This window comes from Cataglyphis hispanica, chromosome 14 (genome assembly GCF_021464435.1).
Source record: "Cataglyphis hispanica isolate Lineage 1 chromosome 14, ULB_Chis1_1.0, whole genome shotgun sequence".
Taxonomy (NCBI): Eukaryota; Metazoa; Arthropoda; class Insecta; order Hymenoptera; family Formicidae; genus Cataglyphis; species Cataglyphis hispanica.
The window spans coordinates 6987891-7003289 of record NC_065967.1 but is presented as its reverse complement, the minus strand read 5'-3'; the positions used below and the strand labels follow the sequence as shown (position 1 = coordinate 7003289).

The window sequence follows — 15399 nt, the reverse complement described above, 5'->3', positions numbered from 1 at the left end:
GAAAAAAAAATCAATTATTTATCAGAAAAAAATTCTTAAATATAGTCTTTTTGGTTTTACACTGGTTTCCCTCCTTAAAAAAAAAAAGCCTCTCAAAATGATCGATATGTATTTTGCAGTTTTTCATAATTTTGAACCGTTCCCGAAATATAGATGATGGAGACAGGCTTTATACACATCTTATACATGTAATTCTTAAATAAAGTTCTGATATCTCTTTTCAGAATTATTTGAATTTGTAAAAGATGGAAAATAACAAGCGGTTCAATCCATATGTCAGTGTTGATGCTAAAGAAGAAATAGTTATCTCTGGTATTGACGAAAGATTTCCTAATTGTGACAATATAAAAGAATTTCAGGATAATCTTTTCAATAAAATGGATCTTGGTTCGAGCGATCATCAACGCTGGACTAACTATAATACAATAATATAATTTTCAAAACTAAACTTGGAAAAAAAACTAAACATAATCATAAATAAATAAATAAAATTATAGAGTATCTTACAATCTTTGTACAATATTTTATTAATATCTAGGGATAAAATAGAGTCAAAAATTCTAACGCAATAATTTTGAGACTGCAATAGTTTTTGAGTTATAAGTGAATTATAAGCAAAGTTAACCAATGATATCGCGTAATATATAGGAAACAATAAAATAAAATTAGTTGTGCAGTAAAAATCAATATCACTTGACTTGAAAAAATCAATAATAGATGACAGATCGGTATGCATGTAAATGTAATTACGAACATGAGCGCGCGAGTTTTACACGATATCTTTGACAAACTTTGATTGCTTTTGATTAAAAAATTATTGCAATATTTTGTATTAGAATTTTTGACTTTATTTTACTGATATTTTAGACGAAAAGTTTATATGTGAAACAAACACATTTGCTTTTAAACAAAAGAATTACTTTAATAAAAAGCCTTAATCAAAGAATAATAAACAAAACGAAAAAATATTTAACACAATGTTCGCATAAAGCTACGTAACGGTTTTTACTAGTCTCGATTGCACGTGTTTTCTCACCGAAGTATTGTTCGCCAGTGTGCTCGTTTCCAGCGCTACCACATTTTCGATCGCGCGCTCGTTAGCACGTTTGCACGTTCGCATATTTCGATCTATCACTTGTGACGGGTATATTTAATTTGGAATTACAATCTTTCAACATTTACTTCTAAAATATGCTAATAAAATATTATGCGGAGATTGTGAGACACTCTGTATATAAAATATGTCTTTAAAAATATAAGTATATTATATACAAATAATTAATATAAATAGTCTAATTATCTATCATATAACAATGGTGCAATATTACTTATATGATAACATTACTTATTATATGATAATATTACTTATTATATTATTATTATTTTTATTGAAATTATTTTAAATCTTAACAGATACGTATGACATGCCTGCTCGAATAGGAAAAACGAAAACAATATACAAAAATTTGACTCGAAATTCTTTAACATATTGACCGAAGAAGCTCATGTACTTGATCTTGGATGCAGAATGTTACTTGAGCATACCTATGAAGCAATTATTGATGCGGGTGTAAATCCCGCAGAACTGCAAGGAACAAATACGAGCGTTATCACAGCAATAAGTGCTTCTGATTCATATTTAGATTTGATATACGAAAAACCTCAAGTATGTGGTTTACATCGTGTGGTTATTTAATAATTTAAGTATTAAAAATCGATAAAAGAAACACGCGTTTCTAAAAATATTTAAATATACATATATAAAAAGATATTGACATAAAAGATATGGAGAGAAAACATTTTGTAACGGTGGGTTTTTCCCGAGCGCTGTCGCGGGATAGCTTGGCCGGGATCAGGGCTCGGAAGGATAGTAAGCACAAAATGCGAGTGTTGTGTCAATAAATAGTGTCTTTATTCAAATAGTCAGAATGGTGGTTTACAGAATGTATGGGTGTATGATCGTGCGTGAATGAATCGGTACATGTATATGTGTATGCGAATGAGTGAGCGTGTATGTGAGCGGTGCGGGCGGATGCCCGTGCGAGATTTCCGCGTGTTATAAACGGCGGGGGCGGATGCACTTTGAAAGTGCGGTCGGGTGCGTGACGAGTTCGGGTGCACGTCTGGAATGCATCCGCAGATGGTGCGCTTAAACGGCGGATCGAGCGCGGTGCGCGAGAATCGATGCTCGCGATCGATAGGTGGTGTCATCCGTCGGATAGATAGCGCGATGGCGCGCGGTAATGTCTCCGCGAGGGACGAGAGCTTCGCGGCTTGGCGAATCGTGAACGGATAATTTCGTCGCGTAGGGCGGTCTTACGGCCCTCGGTGTGCGGTTTTAGTTGCCGTAATAATGGCGATTTCGGTCGGCCTCGATGACGGCTCGCGAGATACCTCGCGATGATTCGGAATCAGCGGGAGCAATTCGCGGTCGGAATGAGCGTCTGGCAGACGGGAATATTCGTCGGTGGCGGGTAAATTCCCACCGCTAGAAATATTACCAGATAATCGGAGATTCAGTCGGAAACGCTTTTCTTGCGGGATGCTGGGAAAGCCCAGCAGAGGCGGAATACTCCCAACCTCGATCTCGCTTTTCAAGCGTGCGGATTCTTCAGGAGGCTCTGAGCGTCGTACTGACTTCAGAGCGGCGGAAAAGATTCTGATCTTTTTACCGGGTGGAGCGCTTATTTATACCCGGTGTCGGCGGTATCGCGTCGGCGCAATAATTGTTTGTTAAACAATTCGGTTGAGCCCGTTCGCGGCTCGGGAATATTCGGAAACGGTCGGAGCGGTTTCCAGAGCGCGCGACTCGTACTCCGGTACGGTGTGCCGAACCGGTGGTATAAATGTAAACAAATATTAACAAAATATTTATACTCGCTCAGCGGTTTAAATACAATGGGGCGCATAACGCCTTCGCTGTACGGTCCCGTAACGGTTGGGACGGCAATCTTTTATGCGCTGGCCCGACCGATAGTCGTCGGGCAACGGCGTCTGGCCGGGTAACGATGTACGCATCGTTACAATTTTTAATATGAAAACTGTATATAATTGTTAATAGATTGCTGGATTACCCATTCTTAGAGCTGGATGCTCTAAGAACATGATAGCAAGCAGAATTTCTTATTGGCTCGGCGTTACTTGATCAACATATAACATCGATACTGCATGCAGCTCGAGTCATTTCGCAATGGTGGAAGCTTACAGGATGATTCGATCTGGCATTTGCGAAGCGGCTATTGTCGCTAGCATAAATTTGTGCATCCATCCTTTTATCACTCATCAGTTTTTTTGCCTGGGTATATGGAAGATAATATTACTGCGTACAAAGCTGCGTACATTCTTAAATAGTAAAATATTTAAACAAAATACATCAATTTTATATTGATTGAAACAAATGAACTGCTGATTGTTTTAGGAGTTCCATCTACTGATGGTTATTATAAACCTTACGATGAAAAAGGTAATGATTACATGCGTAGTGATTCAGCAGTATTGTGCAGCTGAATCACTACGCATGTAAGTGATTCAACTGCCCTACAGATTCAGCTGCCTCCTAACCTACAAAAAGCAAAAAATGCAAGAAGAATTTATGCGACTTTTGTCTATGGAAAAACCAACTGCGATGGTTTTAAAGAGGAAGGAATTACCTTTCCATTATTTGACAAACAAAAAATGTTATTGGAAGAATTTTACGAAGATTGCGATATTTCGCCTCTTGAGTTATTTTACATGGAGGCTCATGCAACTGGTACTCTAGCGGGCGATCCTGTGGAACTTCGAGCCATAGATAAAGCTTTATGCGCTAAAAGATAGCTTCCTTTGTTATTGGGTTCAGTAAAATCGAATATTTTACATTTAGAAGCTGCTAGCGGTCATTGTCAAATTGCAAAGATAAATTTACAACAAAATAGGATTGACAAAACTATATAATCTAATGCTATATGTAAGTTAATGCATTATTTTCTTATTTAAGTTATTTTTGAGTAAAGATTTTAATAGCGATGGAAACTGGTATATTAGCACCTACTATACATTTTAAACGTCCATGAAAGAATATGTCTGCTATCATTGAAGGAAGAATAAAAATAATCACTGAACCGACAGAATATAAGGATGGTTATATCGGTATTAATTCCTTCGGATTTGGCGGTGCTAATTGCCACATATTACTGAAACCAAATCCAAAAATTAAAATCAACAATGAAGCAGACAATAATTTACCTAGACTTGTAGCTATTTCTGGATGTACGGAGGAAGCGGTTAAAATTATATTAGATGACGTAAATACACATTATAATTTATTTCACAAATGATCAAATTTTTCTTATAATTACTTTATATATTAAAATAAACAAAATGTACAGGCTCTATTAAATACGAATTCAAACAAAAATAATTAGCAAATAAGAGCCAGCGCTGGAGTTGATGCGCATACTTTATTTAAATATTAAATTAATCTAGTGTCGAATTTACGACATTACAAAATTGAACGAATGTTTCCTTCTTCAGCGTGAAAATTAGACGCAAACATATAATTAAATCGGCGGGTCAATCCAAGGGAACTAATCCATATCAATTATATCTTAATAATATGCATTGATTCGTTATCACCAAGATATCATAGGCGCCTTCTTCTCTGATGACATGAAAATCTCAATTATTTAAACCTGACGGTTCACATCTCTTCCAAGTTGGCAAACCAGGAAGTGCATGATGTTACGTTATCAAATCATTTCAATAGCAAACCTCCTGGAATTGACAAGATGGGTTGAATTTAACATAGAGGGTATAATACTTAAATCCCTAAATTTTCTTATTCAAAGACAATCATTTATTTTTTCAAAAATTAAATAATAAATAAAAAAGAATAACAAAGTATAAAAAACTGTCAAAAATAAAAATAAATAAAATTAAAAATTAATGATAAATAAATAAGTCAGAAATAAATAAACATAAATAAATAACTGATTAAATGTTGGTAAGTGAATATGTCAGATATATAAAATAAAATCATAATACGTTAAACCAAGGTATGTCATAGATAATAAATAAACACAATAAAATTACAATAATCTGCCAATGACCACTCTTAAGCTAGAAAATTGACGAGAAATAATTAATGTGTGATGTCATTACCTTAACATATCTTGGTGTACATCAAACTGGATCGAAACGATCATTTTCATCGGGATCTTAATATGTATTGACAAATTTTCAACATTGAGAACGATACGTTGGGAGCGCCAAACAACAGTTATTGAATATTAAAGTTTTGACATTTTATCGACGGTCATATACATGTCGGGTAGGCATTCTGTGTCTGTTTGTAAATTTAGACTATTCGGTCTCTTAGACAGAGCATTTTTATTGTCTCATCCCACATTTCATTCTAAAAACATCAATCTTATTATACATATTCTGCTTAATAATTCCTACCCCTTATCTTTTAGTTTCGAGACTATCCATCATCGGCTGTTATTTAATAAGTCACATTATGTAAAAATGAATAACAATACAAAGGACTAACCCAAAACTACCAACCCACCCAAATAATTGAGATTCTCATGACATCAGAGAAGAAGGCGCCTATGATATCTTGATGATAACGAATCAATGCATATTATTAAGATATAATTGATATGGATTAGTTCCCTTGGATTGACCCGCCGATTTAATTATATGTTTGCGTCTAATTTTCACGCTGAAGAAGGTCCCAAAAAAGGACCGAAACGGTTCGTTCAATTTTGTAATGTCGTAAATTCGGCACTAGATTAATTTTATATTTAAATAAAGTATGCGCATCAACTCCAGAGCTGGCTCTTATTTGCTAATTATTTTTGTTTGAATTTGACTTTATATTATTTCTGTTATTTTAAAATATTTACAAAATTGATCTGTTGTTAATAACAGATGATAAAGAATAACTGCATATGTATTGTACACAAATATACAAACATATACACGATAAAATGTATTAATACATAAAATATATATATGGTAATATACTACAATAAAAAAAGTAAAAAAAGAATTACACAATATAATGCTTATATGTAGTCCTTTGAAATACTAGTGATATAGTACTATAAAAAATATGTAAATATTAAATAATGAACAAGAATAATAGAATAAAAAATTATTATGAAATGAAAATCAGAAAAAATTTAAGAGAGTGTTTAAATTTATATAAAGAATTTTAAAAAGTCATTATTATATAACTTAAATTATATTTAATTATATTTAATTAAAACACATTAATTTACACACACATACACACACACACACACACATAAACTTTAAGTTTAAAAAAAATTAATTTTAAGAATAGTTTATTATAAATATAACATAATTGTCATATACTTACGATTAGTAATAATATTTCTATAGGTACAGAGTTGGTCGATAGATGTAGAATATATCTCTCTGCTACATCATATTCATAATAACAATATAAAAGGATATTCCTACAGAGGATATATTATTGTTGGATCTAACATATCCGATAATGCAATAATTAAAATAGAATGCAACGTACGTACAAAAAGACCGATTTTTTTCATATTTTCTGGACTTGGATCTCAGTGTTTTAATATGGGTAAGTAAATCGCACAAATTTTATATTACAATAATATTACAAAAATATTTAAGAATTATTAAAATATAACATACATAATTGTTTGCAATTAATATTTAATAATTTTTAATTTTTGCATATGTTGACATTTTTAAGTATAATTGAAATATTAAACACAGATTTAATATCTCCAGTTTGCAAACTTTGTAATTTTTTGACATACATTTATTAAGTATGATAACTAAATTTGATTAAACTAAAATATACAAAATATAGTAATAATACTGTAGGAAGAAAGTGCAAAATCAAGATAAACAATTTCCCGAGATTTTATTGATACAGTTTTAGATCAATTTTTTAGCAAAAATATTATTTAAGAGAATGTATTACAAAACATTACAAAATAATGTAATTATATTGATTTTTTAAATATTGGTAGGTCGAGCTTTAATGAAATTTCCAAAATTTATTAAAGCAATCCAGAAATGCGACACAATTTTAAGACCTTACAATATATCGGTGACAGATATAATAATAAATAAAAACAAAGATATTGTCGACAACGTAGTCAATTTATTCGTAGGCCTTATTGGGTTACAGGTATAAACATATATTTATAAATAAAACACGAGGATCATTTCATAAGTAATGCTCAATGTTGTAACGTCGCGAATGCATGATGTACTCCCAACGAAATTTTTAGACAATTTAATGGAGGACTCGAGAAAGCAAAACGTCTCTTAAAAACTTCTATAATGCGTATTCATTGTGAATTGACGAGTGTTAAAAATAGCTTCTGCAAACGCCTTAGGGATATGACGCATGAAGATCTATGATCGTATATCAAGATCAAAACTTTGCAGTCAAAAATTTAACAGACATAGTAATTTGCATTACTTATGAAATGACGTATATCTTCTATGTAAGCTGCAGGATTTTTTTTGTATTGTCTAATTTTTTTTACAAAGAGTCTTATATTTAAAGATCAGTACTTTATAAAAAACTAAAGTTATTTGTAAAATATATAATCAAAATAAAAAAAAACCTGTTGCATAATTATATGCAAAATGTTATATTTGTAACATTTCATAATATTATCTTATTCAACGAAAAAGCATTAGAAAGTTATCATAAAAAATAATGGCAGATCGGAATAATTGATCTTTTAACAAGCATTGGTATCACTCCTGATATTATAATGGGTCATTACATTGGAATTAATCTGTGGATATGTCGATGGATGCTTGACGGCTGATGAAACAATCATGTTGGCATATTATGTCGGCTTAGCATTTTTTAAATCAAAAATAATAGATGGCTTAATGGCTGAAATTAATCTCAATTTCGAAATTATGAAAAATATCTGTCCATCGGATATTGATGTTACAATAATTTACATAATTCTATTGTAAGTGGACCAAAGAACTCTGTAAGAATATTTCTCGCCAAGTTACAGGTTGTGAAAACGCTCAAATATTATTAAATAATATATTTATATATTTATAATTATATATTAAATTTTAAATAAATGACAAAATTTATTCCTATTTAGAATGAAAATATTTCTGTAAAAGAAATTTCATTCGGAAGTATACCTTTTCATAGTCGTTACGTCGAACCGGCAAAAGTTAAGCGGGGAGCACACACTTTTGCATAAGCGCATAACAATAAACATAAGGAAATTGATTGGTTCATTTTCTTATACATACATTTGTGGACTAATCAATTTCTTTATGTTTATGGTTATGCGCTTATGCAAAAGTGTGTGCTCCCCGCTTTAAACTTTTGGAATACTTGAATCAAATATTGCCGCAACAGGTGTCTCCAAGTTCAAAATGGTTGAGTGTGAATGAATCTTATGAATGGTTCAATACATCTCCAAAATTAAGTCTAGCAAAATATTATGCACATCATCTGCTAGCTCCAGTATTATTCTCAAAAAGTCTGCGCTTTATTCCAAACAATGCAGTGACAATTGAGATAGCATCGCACAACATTCTACAATATATTCTTAATGATTTCTTAGAAACAACAGTGACAAATGTCGCGTTAGAACAATTTTCTCATAAAACAAATATTGAAACATTTTTGCATGGAATTGGAAAACTTTATAATGCAGGATTACAGTCAAAAATCGCAAATTTATATCTGGATGTTAAATTTCCTGTAAGTCGTGGTACACCAATGATTTCTCATCTTATACGGTAAATGTAACATAAATTTCTTCAATTATGTTCGTTATTAGATAAATGGTGAAATTTTAACAAGATTAGCAGAAGATTAAGTTGCCGTATTTTTAATGGTGATGTAAAGACAAATTAATATTTTATACATTGTTGAATTAATGATATTTTTTGTAGATGGGATCATTCCAAAGATTGGTATATATTTCGTTATACTGGGAAAAAAACTATTGACAAAGGGGAAGTAATTGTTACTATTGATGTTTCCGACGAAGAATTTATATATATATGACTGGACATGTCATTAATGAAAAAAATTTATTATCTGCGATGGGTTATCTTTTACTTATATGGCAAATGATTGAATGGTTAAAACAATAATATTATATCAATATACCAATTGTATTTGAAGATATCAATTTTCTACAATATTACCAAAACAAAGTTCGATCGATTTAACTCTTATGATACAAAAGGGTAACTTGTACAATTAAATTAATTTTGCAAATTATATATACAAAAAAATAAAAAAAATTTATGTAAAATATGAATGAGAGGAAAGATTATATAAAATATGAATTAAGAAAAAAAGCTTTTAACAAATAAATCGTTAGAGCAATCTGTCAATAGAGTGACTGCAGATTTGAGCAGGAAATGTACTATTAGCATCAACTACGTTCTTATAAACTACATTTACAAATAATTGATGTCGATATTTTTACAGATAGTAACAAATTCGAAATAATTGAAGGAAATAATACTATCGTTATTGGAACAGTACGAATTCCAATTAATATTGAAGACGAGAAAATATATACTACATTTATTGATCGAAATGACAATGATGAAGAGGTGAATGAATGCAAAAGATATCTATAAAGAGAATTGAAGCTTCATGGTTATCAATATACCGGCGAATTTCGTAGACTAAAAAGCGCGTCAATTAAGGAAAAGAATGGTCACATTGTCTGGACTGACAACTGGGCAACATTTATGGATGACATGTTACAGATGATTTTAGGACTGAATTCGAGAAGTCTTTTTGTACCAACAAGAATTCGTAAAGTAGTAATCGATCCAGAATCTCATATAAAACAAATCGAAAAGCTCCCAAATGAAGAAAAACGTATGTTTGCAGTAATTATAAATGAGCACAATATTTAACTTTGTATTATTTTTCGAAAAATATATCTATATAAAGTATGCGCTATTGTTCTATATTGCAGAAGTTCTTGTACAAAATTATAAACATTTAGATACTTTAATATCCAGAGGAATTGAAATAAGCGGCATTTTGGCTACAGTTATATCTCGCCAACAAAGAGCAATTGATCCCGTTCTTGAAGAGTACAAGTTTGTCGTTCATCAAGATTTAGATGTAATGTCTTTAGAGGATACAACAAGAATGTCCGTGCACATTGCGCTCGAGTGTTACAATATGATAAACGTAAAAATCATGGAATTTGTAGAGGATAGCGATCAAGTGATGCCGGAGAATTTGAATTGTTTATTTGTGAATAAAGTTCTGGAAGATTTACCGGAAATTCAACCCGATATCAAACTGATAGCAACACACGAGCGATTCAAAGATATCACTTTGTCTGACAATATTTCTACAATAGAATTTGATAAACTCACAAAAAATGAAAATTGTTTGATGATTATAGGTTACGAAATTTTAACAAAAAATAAACACGAATTATATGAATGATTATTATCTGTCATAATGCCAAATTTCTTCTAACATTCGAAGAGTTGGATGCTATCTATGACTACTCATGTCTGGATAAGTATGGATTAAAAGTAATTTTGGAGAAACACACCAATGATAAGACAATTATATTATTAAGAAAAATACATGATATTGAAAGGAGTCAACAGATTGTGCATATAAATAATTATTTTTTTTGAATTCTCATGGATAGGCAGGCTTAAATCATTCATGAACATTGAAAATGAAACTAGGAGAATTATAGTCGTCGCAGAAGAGGACTTTGAATGCGGACTAATCGGCCTTGTAAATTGTTTGCGAAAAGAACCGGGCGGTAAAATGATTAGAGGTGTATTTATTCAAGATAAAGATATATCTACTTTTTCATTGCAAGAACCGTTGTATAGAAACCAGCTACAACTGGATTTACCTATCAATGTTATACGTTCCAGAAGCATTTGGGGTTCTTACAGACATTTTCCATTACCATTACCCCAACCAAAACTAGTAAAGAGTGCTTATGTTTCTCAAATGGTATGTTAAGAAGATTCGGTATTTAGAAAAAATAATATTTTGTGATAATTTTATTTTTAAATTAAATAATGATTTAATAGAATTTAATTTTAATAAATTAAAATGATTCATTACATTTATTTAATTTAGGTGCGAGGTGATCTCAGCACTTTTTGTTGGATGCAAAGCATGATATCTTTGGTCAACAATGATGAAGAAAATCTGGTAAGAATAGTCTATGCGTATATTAATTTTAAAGATGTTATGACAGCTAGCGATAGACTCATTTCGACTTCCATCGCACCTTTTGAACAAAATAATAGTTCCTTAATCGGAATGGAATTTGTTGGTTTTAATAAAAATGGACAAAGAGTAATGAGAATGTGTCCAAATAGGTAAAATAATGATACGCACACACAAAGAATTTCGATTAATGTATTTTTAATAAATAAATTGTTTAAAATAATTCTTTTATATTTAAATTTAAAATAAACTTTTGATGAAGTAAATAAATAAAAGAATTGTTATATTTTGCATATTTCTTTTTAATTTTCTATATATAGAATATCATTCAAAATAAAAAGATTTTTTTTAATGTAACTTTAATATAATAAATAATTTATTATATAATCTTTTTTTAGCGGATTTACAAATGTTTTCATAGCTGATAAATATCTCAGTTGGGTCATACCTGACCAGGACGATGGAAGACGCCGCGACAGTCTCTTGCATTCTTCATTTTACCTTTCAAATACAAAGCATAATAGCACATGATTTACGCTTTGTATTTGAAAGGTAAAATGAAGAAAGACCACAAAGTATTAATTCATTCTGGTACAGAAGGCGTTGGGCAAGCAGCAATTCACCTTGCGCTTTACGAAGGTTGCGAAATATTTACAATGGTTGGAAGTAGCAAGAAACAAAATTTTATAAGAGAAACATTTCCCTCTATTCCCGAGGATCATATTGGAAATTCTCGAAACACGAGTTTTGAACAAATGATTATCCAGAAGACAAAAGGTCGCGGAGTGGATATCGTATTAAATTCTTTAGCTGAAGAAAAATTGTAAACATCCATCCATTGTTTAGCAAAAGGTGGTCGTTTCCTCGAAATTGGAAAGTTTGATATGATTTCTAATAAACCTTTAGAAATATTTGGATTCTCAAAAAGCATTAGTTTCCATGGTATAATATTGGATAATTGGATATTTTGTGCAAAAGAAGAGGGTAAAATGATATTGCATAATAAAATAATGGAAGGGATAAAGAAAGGGGCTATCAAACCGTTATGCAGAAAAGTCTTGAAAGAGATGAAATAGAAACTGTTTAGATATATGGCTGCTGGAAAACATATTGGCAAGGTATGATCATATTTTAGTATACCTACAATAAAAGATTATTTTGAATTGAAATATTAAATTCTCAAAAAAATGCAAACAGTTTTTTTGTGTTATCTTTAATATTATATGTAGATAGAAACTGTGTGCCTTCGATTTCTGTTTCATATATATATATTTCAAAATATAATATAATATTGTATTAATCAATATTATTTGCACATAATAATAAAAATTTGAAAGAAAAATGGACTCTTGGATGCGCCTATACTTGCATATCCCCGATACTACTGCCTGGAACGCAAATGCTATATCGTTTTAGGTGATCTAGGTGGTTTTGGTTTAGAATTAATTGATTGGTTGATTCAACGTGGTACAAAAAATCTAGTAGTAATCTCGCGAACTGGAATAAAAAACGGATATCAGCGATTAAGAATAACGTTATGGCAATCTTACGGTGTAAATATACAAATTGTTATAGCTGTTGATATTTCGAGATATAGAGACTGTGAATATATATTAAAATTTGCCGAAGAACAAGGTCCTGTTGATGCTATATTCAATCTCGCAGTTGTGTTGAAAGTTGTGAAGATATATTTAAGAATCAATCCCCACAAGCATTCGAAGGAACCTTCGTGTCAAAGGTATGGACAACGAAGAAGATGGACGAATTATCGAGAAGTATTTGCACTCAATTTTGATATTTTGTCGTTTTCTCTTCCGTTTCATGAGGAAGAGGTAACGCAGACCAAACAAATTACAGACTGGCGAATTCCGTAATGAAAAGAATTTGTGAAAGAAGAAAAAAAGAAGGTTTACATGGTTTGGCCATACAGTGGGGCGCAATTGGTGAAGTTGGGCTTGTCGCAGATATGCCAGAAGATGACAAAGAATTTGTTATTGGAGGTACATTGCAACAAAACATATCTTCTTGTTTGAACACATTAGAAGTATTTCTGCTACAAGATTGGTCAATTGTGTCAAATGTAAGCAGTATGGTTGTTGCTGAGAAGAAAAAATCTAGCCAAGCAATGAATCCAGTTGAAGCGGTTGCAAATATTATGGGTAAGTTTATGTAGCAACTGTAATATAAAAATTTTATAACAAAACATTATGTATTAAAAATATTACAAGAGATGTAAGGTTTAATAATTGTTACATTGTTTTAAAAGAAAATAATGTTTGATTAAAATCAAATCAAAATATTTCAATTTTAAAATAGGTCTGAAAAATTCAAACATAGTGGAGCCAAATGTATTACTGGCTGAACTAGGCGTGGATTCAATGATGGCAGTAGAAATTAAACAAATCTTAGAGAGAGAATTTGATATTTTATTGTCAGAACAAGATATTCGAAACCTCAATTTTGCTGCGTTTAGAAAAATGATAAATGCAAGGAAAAACGTATGATGCTACTAAAGCTGCTACAAATATTTTAGACAGTTTTGAGATGTTTACACAAAAACTTAAGGATTCTTACTTAAATCCAAATATTTATGTAGAACTTGATACGAAAAGGGAAGTTACTGGAAACATAATATTTCTTATACCAGGAATCGACGGATCTGCAAGCGTATATAAACTGATAGAATCGAAAATTAAATCTTTGGCAATGTGTTTGCAACACGGTGCAATAATATGCCGGATGTTACTCGTTCAATAATGAAATCAGCTGCATACCTTCTGCCTGTACGAAATTATAAGATAATCTGTTTGATATTTTTATTTAAATTGTTGTGTATTTAAACAACAATATTTGATTATACACATTTTAACACTTTTTTTACATACTGTCTCATATTCTTATTTTTTAGTATGTAATGGAGAAAATGAAAGATCAAAAAGAATTTTTAATAGTGGGTTATTCATTTGGATCTTTAATTGTTATCGAAGTAGCAAGATTGTTAGAAGCTAAGAATTTCATTGGACGGTTAATGCTTATAGATGGAGCACCTGATTGGATAAAATTTTTGAGTATTTTAATCATACTTCGCAACAAGAATTGTAAAATGATATTTTACTTCATCTTCTAAAAACTATATCTCGAATCTGACAATGAAATGGTTAGTCAATTATCAAAACCACATTATGACTTTTTATTATAAAATTTAACTAATTGGATTTACATACAATTAATATAAAAGAGTATATAAAATATTTTATTAAATTATTTGAATATTGTTGTAAAAGTTTTATATATATTTTTAAATGATAAAATATTTTTTATTACCTTATTTTATATAATACTTATATAATACAGATTATAGAAATTTTGAAAGATGTTTTTAACATTTTATTGATAAGTCAAAATGATAATAATAATAACAGTACCTAAAAATTATATAATATTTACGATTGAAATGTAGAGTATATTTGAGAATATATGTAAAATGGGTGTCAAATTATAACAGTAATTCTTGATTACAAGTTATTGCTAATAATTAAAAGATAAAGTAATTTGACTTACGTAGTTCAAAAATATAAAAAAAATAGTTAAGCAATAAGAATATAGACATACAGTATCTCCAGAAAATACAATATAAACTTTTGTATTATTGTATTATTGTATTATAAATTTTATTATCCATCAATTTTTTCTTTAACATAAATAATTGAATTAATTAAATATATAGTGAAAATTTAATAATCCTTTTATTAGTAATATAATATGTTTTTTTTATATTTGTTATTTTATTTTCCCATCGTGTCTGCTATTATATTGTATAACTGAAGTAATTGTTCATCATAATTTAAATTCTTTATTTTGTGTTATGATAACATTTCTTCGTAGTTCCTTTATTCTTTATATTATATTACCAAAGATATCCGGAAAACAATAGTAGTTACAATACAACAATAGTAATTAGTAACACAAAACTTACAAAATGATTCTTAAGAAGAATGTATTACACGAAAACGTAAATTTTATTAACGGAGTTCTAATTCTAAAAGTATTACAATAGATTCATAGAAAGAGAGAAGAAAAGAGGAACAGAGAGAGAGAGGAAGGAAAAGAGTATCACGTTTGATCAGATGTACATATTATTTAACCTGAATTCATCTTTATATGTACAATAA

The 15399-nt window shown here is 30.3% G+C and overlaps 1 pseudogene; it reads left to right on the top strand.

Annotated features, from left to right (window-relative positions):
• The first annotated feature begins 1424 nt into the window (after window positions 1–1424).
• LOC126854523 (fatty acid synthase-like) lies at window positions 1425–14381 on the top strand (annotated as a pseudogene).
• The last annotated feature ends 1018 nt before the right edge of the window (window positions 14382–15399 follow it).